The sequence below is a fragment of the Mauremys mutica genome, chromosome 4 (genome assembly GCF_020497125.1).
Source record: "Mauremys mutica isolate MM-2020 ecotype Southern chromosome 4, ASM2049712v1, whole genome shotgun sequence".
Classification (NCBI taxonomy): Eukaryota; Metazoa; Chordata; order Testudines; family Geoemydidae; genus Mauremys; species Mauremys mutica.
The window spans coordinates 29,159,029-29,171,205 of NC_059075.1; the positions used below are offsets into that span (position 1 = coordinate 29,159,029).

General features: G+C 43.9%; 1 protein-coding gene across 9 annotated transcripts in view; it reads right to left on the reverse strand.

Annotated features, from left to right (window-relative positions):
• Window positions 1–11,031, reverse strand: part of FAM181A (family with sequence similarity 181 member A) — a 227,070-nt gene extending 216,039 nt beyond the window's left edge. For 3 of the 9 annotated variants that reach the window (XM_045014785.1, XR_006579004.1, XR_006579005.1), the window contains exon 1: window positions 10,910–11,023. The gene's annotated coding sequence lies outside the window, so the exon portion shown is untranslated. Of the gene's footprint in view, window positions 1–8,070; window positions 8,847–10,291 lie in introns of those variants that run through there. The other 6 variants (XR_006579000.1, XR_006579003.1, XR_006578997.1 and 3 more) reach the window with 4 other exon arrangements.
• Window positions 11,032–12,177: the final 1,146 nt, after the last annotated feature.

Genomic DNA, 12,177 nt, shown 5'->3' on the forward strand with positions numbered 1-12,177 from the left:
AGCATTTTATTACCTTATCTCCATTATTTAAACAAATGCAGAGCACTTCTCCAGACAGGTTCCAGGGCGCCACTTTATCAACATTAATGCAATAATAACTCTTTATCCACTGGATTCAACTCCTCCTTAAAAATCAATCACTGACTAATTTAAGTTCTGTAAATAATGGAATTTGCATGCTACACAGTACTAGATGTACCATCCTCTTCATTCCAGCCCATTCAGTTATGTTTCACTGCTTTGTTTTATTTTTATAATGAAGTCATCTTGCCACTTGCCTGTTTAGTTTATTTTTAAATATCCCATTTGAGGAGCCAGGGGTGATCAGCTTAATGGATCCAGGCTGTTTTACACATTTGATGAGTAACTCAGAAGCACTAACTCAAATGAATGGGGCAGTTGCTGCAATCCAGCCTTTGTGAATAATAACCTGAATAATTAGGCACCATTGTTTTGCTTTCCCAAATGTCTCAGGAAGCCAGCAGTTCACAAAGAGATAAAAATCAAGCCCTTCACTCTAAAGAGGCTGGGTCCTCCAGAATACAGATAAGGGAGACTTAAAAAAAAATTACAAGGATGGTGCCTGAAGATAGTTGGGGTTTGCAAGATAAAGGAAAGCAAACAGAATCCTCCTAGATTTTTATCTTTGTATTTTCAAAGATCCAGTAACCTCCTGCATTTATCACATTTGTAAGATTGATTCTCTAAAAGTGATGTTAAGAATGCACAGTCTGCCTTTGTGACTATCATTTGATTATAAATCCAGACATGAGGACATTATCTGTGCTGTAGGGCTCGTAGAAACATGACAGATCTTCCCTCCAGTGAATTTATGGAGCTCTGACTTTCTTGGAGGCTGGCAGCACATTGCACACAGTGCTTGCTGTGAGACAGAGATGGAATGCTAACTGAGAATGGGAGGCCTGTTATTCAGCTTTGCTGAGTCAAAAATTCAAATAAAAAGGGCTTCTGCTGAGAAAAAAAAATCACATTTAATTAGTAGAGAATAAAATGAATGTGCTGAATAAAATAAGACCAGAGCTACTGCAGAAAGAAAATTGGATTAATCTGTCTGGGAACTGTATGACAGATTATTAATAAGTATACTGAGAACTTATATAGCACTCTGGGCAAAGGTCAACCCCACTGTAAGCTTGCACTGAAGCCAATGGGGGTGCAACATAGACTGAAACCATCAAAATTGATGCAAAATGGTTAATAATAAATGAGTCGCTTCTAATGTATATTATTTAAATTATTGCTCTCATAGATTCTAAGGCCAGAAAGGCCTATTGTAATCATCCAGTCTTAACTCTTGTATAGCACAGGTAATAGAACTTCCCCCCAAAAAAATTCTTAGAGTGCATCTTTTAGAAAAGATCAAGTCTTGATTTAAAAATGGTCAATGATGGAGACTCCACAATGACCCTTGGTCAATTGTTCCAATGATTAATTACTCTGTTAAAAATGTACACATTAGTTCAAGTCTGAATTTGTCTAGCTTCAACTTCCAGCCATTGGATCATGTTATAGCTTTCTCTGCTAGATGGAAAAGCCCATTATTAAATATTTGTTCCCTATGTAGGTACTTAAGGACTGCAGTCAAGTCACCCCATAACCTTCTCTTTGTTAAGCCAAATAGATTGAGCTCCTTGAGTCTATCATTGTAAGGTAGGTTTTCTAATCCTTTAATCATTCTTGTGGCTCTTCTCTGAACTCTACAATTTATCAACATCCTTCTTGAATGGGCACCAGAACTGAACACAGTATTCCATCAGCGGTCACACCAGTGCCAAATACAGAGATTAAATAACCTCTCTACGCCTATGTAAGATTCCCCTGGTTATTCATCCCAGATTGCATTAGATCTTTTGGCCACAGCATCACACTGGGAGCTTATGTTCAACTGATTATCCACCACAACTGCTCCTGCCCAATTTAAAAATTTAAAAAAAAAAAAAAAAAAAAAGAGTCACTGCTTCCCAAGCTAGAATCCCCCATTCAGTAAGTATGGCCTACATTCATTGTTCCCAGATGTATACATTTAGCCATATTAAAAATGTATATTGTTTGCTCGTGCTAAGTTTTCAAAGCGATCCAGATTGCTTTGAATGAGTGACCTGTCTTATTTATCACTCCTCCAATTTGTGTGTCATCTGCAAACTTTCAGCAAAGATTTTATGTTTGCTCCCAGATCCTCGATAAAAATATTAATGAGTGTAGGGCAGGGTCTCAAAGTCCCGGGCCATGGGCCATCTGTGGCCTGAAAACCTCCCCAGTGTGGCCCACGGAAACTTTTTAAAAAGTTCTTTCATCCTGCCCTTGTGGCTGCCGTCTGGGGGAGGGGGAGGAAGGAGCCCGGGAGGGGAGTGGGCAGGAGACCCATGCAGCCGACTGTCTGCTGCAGGCGCTGTCTGCTGCAGCTCCCATTGGCTGGGGGAGAGGGACAGAGATACCATCACTAGTCACTGGGCAGAGTCAGCCAGGATGGCATGAGTGACATCATTGGCCCACTGGGAGGATTTGAGGACCGGCACTGGCCCTAAGGTAAATTGAGTTTGAGACCCCTGATGTAGGGCCAACAACTGATCCCTGTGGGACCCCACTGGAAATAAAGAAGGAAAACATCATTGAGGGGTTTACGGTTACATTTTGAGACCTATAAGTTAACCAGTTTTTAATTCATTTAATGTGTATCACATTAATTTTATATCATTCTAATTTTTAAATCAAATCATGTGGTACCAAGTCAAACACCTTACTGAAGTCTATGTATATTGTTAACAATGTTACATTTATCAACCAAACATGTAATCTCGTTTAAAAATATATATCTCAAGTTAATTGGACAGGATCTATTTTCATAGAATATCCGGGTTGGATATCCGGGTTTCATAGAATACCTCAGGAGGTCTAGTCCAACCCCCTGCTCAAAGCAGGACCAATTCCCAACTAAATCATCCCAGCCAGGACTATGTCAAGCCTGACCTTAAAAACCTCTAAGGAAGGAGATTCCACCACCTTCCTAGGTAACCCATTCCAGTGCTTCACCACCCTAATATCCAACCTAAACCTCCCCCACTGCAACTTGAGACCATTACTCCTTGTTCTGTCATCTGCTACCACTGAGAACAGTCCAGATCCATCCTCTTTGGAACACCCTTTCAGGTAGCTGAAAGCAGCTATCAAATCCCCCCTCATTGTTTCTTCTGCAGAAGAAACAATCGCAGTTCCCTCAGCTTTTTCCCCATAAGTCATGTACTCCAGCCCCCTAATCACTTTTGTTGCCCTCTGCTGGGCACTTTCCAATTTTTTCACGTCCTTCTTGCAGCATGGGGCCCAAAACTGGACACAATACTCCAGATGAGGCCTCACCAATGTCGAATAGAGGGGAATGATCACGTCCCTCGATCTGCTGGCAATGCCCCTACTTATACAGCCCAAAATGCTGTTACCCTTCTTGGCAACAAGGGCACACTGTCGACTCATATCCAGCTTCTCGTCCACTGTAACCCCTAGGTCCTTTTCTGCAGAACTGCTGCTTAGCGATTTGGTCCATAGTTTGTAGCAGTGCATGGGATTCTTCCGTCTTAAGTGCAGGACTCTGCACTGTCCTTGTTGAACCTCATCAGGTTTCTTTTGGCCCAATCCTCTCATTTGTCTAGGTCCCTCTGTATCCTATCCCTACCCTCCAGCATATCTACCACTCCCTCCCAGTTTAGTGTCATCTGCAAACTTGCTGAGAGTGCAGTCCACACCATCCTCCAGATTAATGAAGATATTGAACAAAACCGGCCCCAGGACCGACCCTTGGGGCACTCCGCTTGATACTGGCTGCCAACTAGACATGGAGCCATTGATCACTACCTATTGAGCCCGATGATCTAGCCAGCTTTCTATCCACCTTATAGTCCATTCATCCAGCCCATACTTCTTTAACTTGCCCGCATAAACTTACGCTGATTTTAATTACCCTCCTTTAGTTTTCTTAATCAATTCCCATATCAGCTGCTCCATTATCTTGCCTGGGATTGATGTCAGGCAAACAGGCTTATCCTTAACTCTACTAGCCATAGATTTTTCTCTGTCTTTTGGCTTCCCTTATCAGTTTTCTACAATTCTTAACTTCTGCTTTATAGTATCAACTTCCTCTTTCCTCCATTTCTTATATATTTATTTTTAACAGTTGCCATCACTTCCCCTTTAAATCAAATTTTAAAAAAAAAATCTACATCTTTCTCCTTCAGTTGTGGGATTATGGCTTTTGGGGCATCTAATAAGGTGTTCTTAAATGATTCCCACTTTTTTTTTTTAATTCTTCATCCCAACTGATTTGGCTCATAATTATGTTCAGCTTCGTGAAATTGGTTGTTATAGCACCTAGTAAACACACATTACTGGTTGGGACTTTATTCTGCTTACACATTATAAATGTAATCAAGTCATGATTACAGTCCCAGTTTGGGGCCCCCCCACTACTCAAAGGATGTGGACAAATTGGAGAGGGTCCAGCAGAGGACAACAAAAATGATAAGGGGGCTGGGGCACATGACTTATGAGGAGAGACTGAGGGAACTGGGCTTGTTTAGTCTACAAAAGAGAAGAGTGATAGGGGATTTGATAGCCTTCAACTAGCTGAAGGTGGGGTTCCAAAAAGGATGGAGCTTTGCCGTTCCTGGCCAATGGGAGCTACAGGAAGCGGTAGCCAGGCCTGTGCTGCTTCCCTCAGCTCCCATTGGCCAGGAACAGTGAATCACAGCCACTGGGAGTTGCGGGTGACTGTGCAAATATAAACAAGTAGCCTGGTGACCTGCCAGCAGCTTGGCCTGACAGGCCACCTGCAGCCCACAGGCTGCCCACCACTGCACTACATGATCACAGAAGAGTACAATTTTTTTGTGTCTCTAAGCACTAGACTTGGAAAGACAGATGCTAATATCCAGCCCACAGCTTCTCTCCCAAGTGAGCTGCATGAAGCTTCTGGTAAAGTTCCAGTGCAGGCCTTACAGCCTCCAGGAGTTCATGTGGAAGGGACATGAACAAACAAGAGGCAGGAAGGAAAATGAATGTTTCCAAAAGTCAAAAGGGGAGGTTGTTTTCTTTCATTTATCCTGCTTTATTGAAGTCGTTACAGAAATGAACCAGCAAACCTTGCTTTCAACAATTTAATGTTCTGCAAGTATTTTGGCATTGAGCACAAAGTGACTGTTTTAGATTTTAATTGCTTCAGAATTGCTACTCAATGGTAGTTTGCAAGTGTTTGGGGTTTTGATGTTTGTTGAGCTAATCTGTCCTTGCCTCATAATAAAATGTCAAGGCCCAAGTTCATCTGCTAAAGAGGAGGGGGAAACTGGATTTTACCTGGAAAAGTTTGCTGGCTGAGCAGGTATGTACTTGATAATGCTGTAGGCTTGGAAAATTTGTTACAAAAAGACAAGATTTACTAATCTTGTCAGCTAGATTTATTTTAAAGCATTTGAGTAAAGTTTGTTTTGCCCAAAAACAAAAAACAAAAACAAAAAACACCACACCATTTACTCCGATATAGCCTGAAAAACATATCCTGGATCACAGCAGAATCTGGAACAAAGATGTTACTATCTTACTCCAGCAGTACTGCCAACCCTTCCTCCCTGCCAAGAAAAACCATGGGTCAGACCCTACAACTCACTGTATTAAAAAGTGTGTTTTGGGTCTGTGTTGATATTTAAACTTCCCTGGCCCATCCCAGTGTGTGTTGCCATCTCCCTCTCCCAAATTTAGAGCAAGGTGATTTTGGCATTCAGTGGAAGACTCCCAGAAATCAAGTTACACAGTAAAAGCTTCCAGCTTCACCCCTCCAGCCCACAAGTTTCTAATTATGTGTTTCCCCCACATCTAACCATTCCCCAGCCCAGCTATAAGTTATGCACACACCCAACTCCCACAGCAACTATGCCCCTCACCCTGCATCTGCTCTGCCTGTACATCCAGGGGTCCTTCAGCCCCCACTTCCCAGGGCTGTGAGGGTGGGGAGCAACTGCAGCAGGGTCCCCAAAGCCCCTTCGCAGGCCTGATCCAGCAACTCTTCATCCCTGGAACAACCAGACCTGGGCAAGGGGGAGGTGGAGGAGCCATCCTGAGCTGCTGGGCTCTTTCTGCTCCATCTTCCTCGTCCTCCCCACTTATGAACATGGTATCAGCTGCTCCATCTTTCCCCATCCCTACCCAAAAACACCTCTAGATTCTCGAAGGGAGCGGGGAGACTTCTGCCTGCCTCCTGCAGCAGTTCTGATTGGCTGCTCTTCCCCAGGAGGCAGGGAAGTGGGAAAAGAAGTCAATCAGCCAGGATTTCCTCCTGGGCAGGACCAGAGCATCATGGGAATCCCATGCCCACAGTGCAACATGGGAAATATACTCTGGCTGGGGAGCCCAACCCATAAAAGGGAAGAAGTGCACGAGGCACTGCAACTACAACTCCCATGAGGCATTGTGGTAATTTTTGAATAATCATTTTTGGTTTTCAGCTGAAATTAGGTTTTGGGCCAAAACCCAAAAATCTCTGGCATATTTTGATTTGACAAAAAAAGTTTTCCATAGAAAGCAGACATTTCATAAAGGGATTGTTCAAATAAAAAGGCATTGTAGAGTTTCTCCCCTTCTGGAACAAACATAACATGGCATCCAATAAACTAAATTCAAGCACCCATAACGTCACCCCTTCCCAGGCTCCCTCCTCCAATCCTTCCACCCCTTCCTGCAGCAGAGTCATCCTCCTTCTCTTATGCAGAATGGCATCTCATAAGGCTTTGTCCAGCGATCGCTAGTTCCAAACTCAATTGTCCTTCTCCTTGCAGCAGGGTGTTTCTGCACCACTTTTTTCCAATGGCCAGTAGGGGAATCCAGACCCTATCTCTCCTCTAGTTTCCAGTACAGGGACCTTGTGACAAACAACTAATGTCTGCTCCCTCAGACTCCTTGCTACATTTGTCTTCCTTCAAGCCCTTTCCTACAGCCCTTTCCTGGGCTACTGCACTTCTGCCTCCAGGCCCTTCCTTCACACTCTGGAAACCAGAGATTGCAGGGAAAGAGTTTGGCAGCCACCTTCTCATCTGGGCTTCCTCCTTTATGCTCACTACCCTCAACTGGGCTGCATCTTCAGTTGGGCCTGAGCCACCCTCCAGGTGCAACCAGGTACCTTAGCCAGCTTTAGTTAACCCAGCGGTCCCCAACCTTTGGCGGGTGCCAGACGAAGGACCATGGCAGCGGTCGAGCATCCGCCGAAATGCCGCCGAATTTTGGTGGTGACGCCTCTCGATGACGTTGCTTGTCGGCAGCAAGCAGCAGCATCGAGAGGCAGCAACGCCGAAATACCGCCGAAATTCGGTAGCATTTCGGCAGATGCTCGACCGCTGGCCAGGACGCCAGGGCACCGCATTGGGGACCGCTGAGTTAACCCATTTAGTACCAGTGGGAACTCCCCTTCCTCCCTCCACTACAGAAAGTTCATTATCTTAATTTTACAGATGAAAAAATTGAAGCAGATGATTTGCCTCAGGTCACAGAGAATTTAGAGCAGAGGCAGGAATAAGCCCCATTTCCGCTCTTCTAATTCAGCCATGTGAGTTAGCTATAAGACGTCTCACCCAGGCTGCCAATAGTTACTCAAATCCAGGTAACTATGGTATCTTTCTCAATGAATACTTACCTAAATGGAAAAAAGATTGTTCATTTAAAGTTATCACATACTGGGCCTATTTTTCAAAGGGCACATCTGAGTCCTGGAATTCAGAGTGACTCTCATAAAATGGTACTTTCAGTGCCCAAGGGTCAATTTAAGCATCTATAGGCAGGATTTAGAAATCCTATCAAGTATACACATTTTTTAAAAAATGGGGCTGTCCATGATAAAGGAGATCAAAGAATTTGGGAACAAATCATTTTAATTGAACATCAATATCATTTCTTCTATTCCCAATTTTTTTGTTCCTGAGCATTAACTTACAAGGGATTTTAACTCAACAAATCCAATACACTCCAATCATTTAACCAAAAAAAACAACCCACCACTATCCCCAAACCTTTCCCTCTTTCCCACCAACCTATCCACAATCATGTTTTAACCTCTAGGGATAAATCATTCTACTGTTGGCATTCCCCATCATAATCTCTTCCATCAACATGAGTGCTTTGCAAAGAGTAATTCTTTCCTGCCACAGGATATTCTGCAGCTGTCTTAGCCAATGAATCTAATCAACATGCTGCAGTGAGCTAAATTACTACAAATGTGAAACTGATTGAAATTAGTGAGTCCAAACACTTGATCCTGGTATGAGAAAATGAGGCTTTGCATATTTAAACACCAAGCAATCTCAACAAGCTACAGAAGAATAATGGCCTGAGATGACTGGGTTGTGCTGTCAGTGTTGGATGAATTAATAAAACACTTAGTAAATCAATTGGAAGTGATGTAAAGCTGGTATTTGGTTTTCACCCTTGGTACTATTTCTGCATATGAAGTCTTAAAATTAGTCATAACAAATACATCCTCCCCCCCTTTATTAGAGATGGGTCCCAAATTCCAGGTTCAATGATGGGGAAATTCAGATCAGCCACCAGTCTTCACAGATGTGGTCCACTGTTCTCTATTTCTGTTAGAGTACACGGTGCTGACAAAATGGCCTTGATGAATTCCAGATACCCCATCACAAGTTCACAATGCAGGAGCAGTGCCTCCTCCAGACATTACTCGTTGTTATAACACTCCCTGAAACAACTCTGCCATAGCATATGGTATGGACTGCAGAGGTCTTGTTCACAATGATCTGCTGAACCTGTTCAGTTCTATCACACCCCACTGCCATTGCCTAAAGGAGCAAAAGAATTGGGAAAGCAAGATCTATCTTGGCTGTTTGTGAGAGTGACTCGGAGCTGTGAAAAGGAAAAAATATTCCCATTTGCCAAGGGCAGCAAGAAGCCATACAGTTGGCACCTAGTAAAAAGCTGTATTCTTTAGTGCCTTAATGCACCAATTTAACACATCCAGGGTATGAGAGATTTCTGAAGATGGTGATTATAAAGTGGGTTCAGGAGTTCATCATTAAATGGCCAGGTTCTGCAACTCTTGTCATACTAGGATTTGTCTATACTAGAAAGTCATATCACTTTAGCTGTACCAGTGTAATTAATGCAGTACAACCCAGCTGGAGGAGATGAAGATATAAATGGGTCCCACTCCAGAGCAAGCCCCACATGCATACAAATGACTCTACAGCCAACACATCTCATGACTAGATGTGGGGATGCTGGGCCTCTCTCGACTGTTTGCTCCTGATGGCTATTCAGACCCTGTGGGGGTCTGGTGCATTGACTTGGCCAGTCAAGTCGAGTCCCCTCTCCAGCTGTAAATGTCCAGCTGTAACTGATCAGGCCCCAAGCTGGCTTCTCCCAGCTGGTCTCTGCAGAGACCTTTCTCCCAGCTCCCCCCTAGACCTGCAGTAAAGTCCTACCCCATCAAACAAGAATCACACTCTTCTTTCCAGGAGAAGCCGGCTTCTCCCCGGGCCCCTCAGCAGAACTCAAAACCACATACAAAATTAAAGACTACCAAAGCAGCTTTTGCCCCTCCCCAGGCTTGGGCTCCTCATCTCTTGTGGGCTCCTTGTCAGTTCCCTATTCCTCTTCCAGAACACTGGGCCTAGCACTGTCTCCCTGGAACCTGGCCTCTTGTTTCAGGCCTCACCTGTGATTCTGCCAGGCCAGGTGCCAGCTCATGCCAAGATCCCCATATCTCAACTGAACATTGACAAATACATAGTTGGAAGAAGTCTTGCTTGCTGAGGTGTTAGTATTGTTAATATGGGTATTAGAATTATAAGAATTTGTTTAGGTATATAGAGTTCATTAAATGCTTGTGAGCCGCTGTATACATTGATCTCACCCCTAACATCTATATCCCATGTTGTAAGATAGCATTAGAGAGGTTGTATTGTGAGCCTTTGTGACTGAGAGACTTGTTATTCTGCCTCCTCCCCATGAAGAAGAGTCATGCAAGGGACTCCTCCCATCAGCTGAGCTTTGCAGCCAAAAGCATGTGGGAAGGGGAAAATAGAACTCCTAACAAGAAGAAACTGATTATCTCTAGGCTGCTTGGACCCTGGGGGACAAATTGTTTCTAAGCATAAGATCCCAGCTGCTTAGCCTGGGCCAGCCCTAAAGAAGATGTAGAGCTTGAAGATTATAGAAGCTTCTGTTTACCTTTTGAAATTTAAGAGTAACTTATTGGTGTATCATGTAACAGGGTGGCACTCACCTCACGTGAGCACCCCCTTGTTCAGGTGTACAGCTGCACCTCTCACAATTTATGGTGACCCCATCAGCAGTTCTGCTAACTCAGCCCTCTGGCTGACTCACACAGAGTCCATGTGAAACACAAACAAAGCAGATCCCTTCCAGAGTAAACAGTCCAACAGAGGTCTGTGACAATAGCTGTCTTCAAGCAGTTTCAGTCTTCACACAGGCTCAGGCCTGGTATCAAGCCATACCCCCAGGGCTTCCTCCCTGGAGGCAATGCTTTCACCCTCTCTGGGTCCTTCTGGCCTCAGCTCTCTAGCTGAGCCATTAAGCAGTTCAGTTCCCCTTCCAGAGACATAGCTTAGTTCAATATTCAGTAAATTGCTGACCCTCTTCAGGAGCTTCAGTCCCCCCTCTGGGGTTAGGTTCAACTCCCTTCTCAGGAAGTAGATCCACTCCACCTGCTGCCAGTGGGGGAGACCCAGACCCACCCACTACTTCAGGTCCCAGCCCAGGGACCCTATGAATAGCAGTCACATGCCATTGTGTTCTTTTGACCACTCACAATGCTACTAGAGTTCCCTGGGCCACTTCCCCAAAGCCACAGCACCTTCACTCACATATACTTCACCCTTACCATAGGGCTGAAGTCTTGTACTCAGTCTCAGCAGCCAGCCAAAAGCTCCTTCTTGTTCCCGCAGTCCCTGGTATTACAGCTCCCTTGGACCATCCAGGAGCACCACCTGCACTCCTGTGACTCCAGCAAAGAACTAGCTGTTGCTAGCTTTGCAGCTCCTTTTATATGGCCCTCCTAGACCCTGATAGGCTGCAGGAAGCAGCCTGTCTCCAATTGACTGCTCCCCATGCAGCCTCTCTTGGTTGCTTGGAGGACTCAACTCCTTTGCTCCTTTCTGAAATGCCTCCAGCAAGGGGCGGCTGAGCCTGGTACACCCCATCATATTTACCACTTTAATCTTGTAAATAACTCTTTCTTTTTTTTTACTTAATAAATCTTTGTATAGTTTATTATAGGATTGTCAAGAAGCATTGTCTTCAGTGTGAGATCTAAGGTGAAATTGACTTGGGGTAAGTGACTGGTCCTTTGGGACCTGGAGTAAACTGAATATTGCTGTGATTCTTGGTATAAGGAACTAGCTATCGCAAAGGTACACTCACCTTGGTGGTTAGATAAAGCGGAGTACCCCACCACAATGGGAAAGGGAATAAGGCAGTTTTATATGCATATAACTGTATCCACACTTGGGTTTGCACTGATTTAACTATTTTGGTTTAAAAAAAAATCACACCCCTAAATTATAGTTAAATCCAGTCCAAAAACTGTGTGTAGACCAGGCCTGAGTAGCCCCTTACTCTCCTAGAAGTCTCAGTGGAGCAATACACAAAGTAAAGGCTGGGTCTACACACAGGAAGAATTTGCACTGGTATTAGTATGTCAGTTAGGGGTGTGATTTTTCAGTGAAATAGTTATACCATTAAAACCCTTTGACATCCTTTCTTGAATGTTTACAAAGTGGCTCACATATAGTGGTCACTGCTGTAAATGGATTATAATACTTTTATCATCCATAATTGTTGTGTCAATGTTATTTGCTGCATACTGTGGGGTTTGTTTGTTGTTTTTTTTAAATCCCTAACAAGAATGTCAGCTTAGCAGACATGGCAGCCCTTCCTTTTCCCAGGATATCATAAAGCATAAGCATTCTGAAAGTTACTCCACTGCCAGCTCAAAAGATTGACCTCGATGTCCTGTCCTTTATAATAATCTTTAAAATCCATCATCTGCAAACTAAGTTTAAGTCAGAAACCTAATTAGTAACAGAGAAAATGAACAAACAAGCTAGGGGGAAAGAATCTCATGCAGGTGGCCAGAGCTTCCCTGAATAA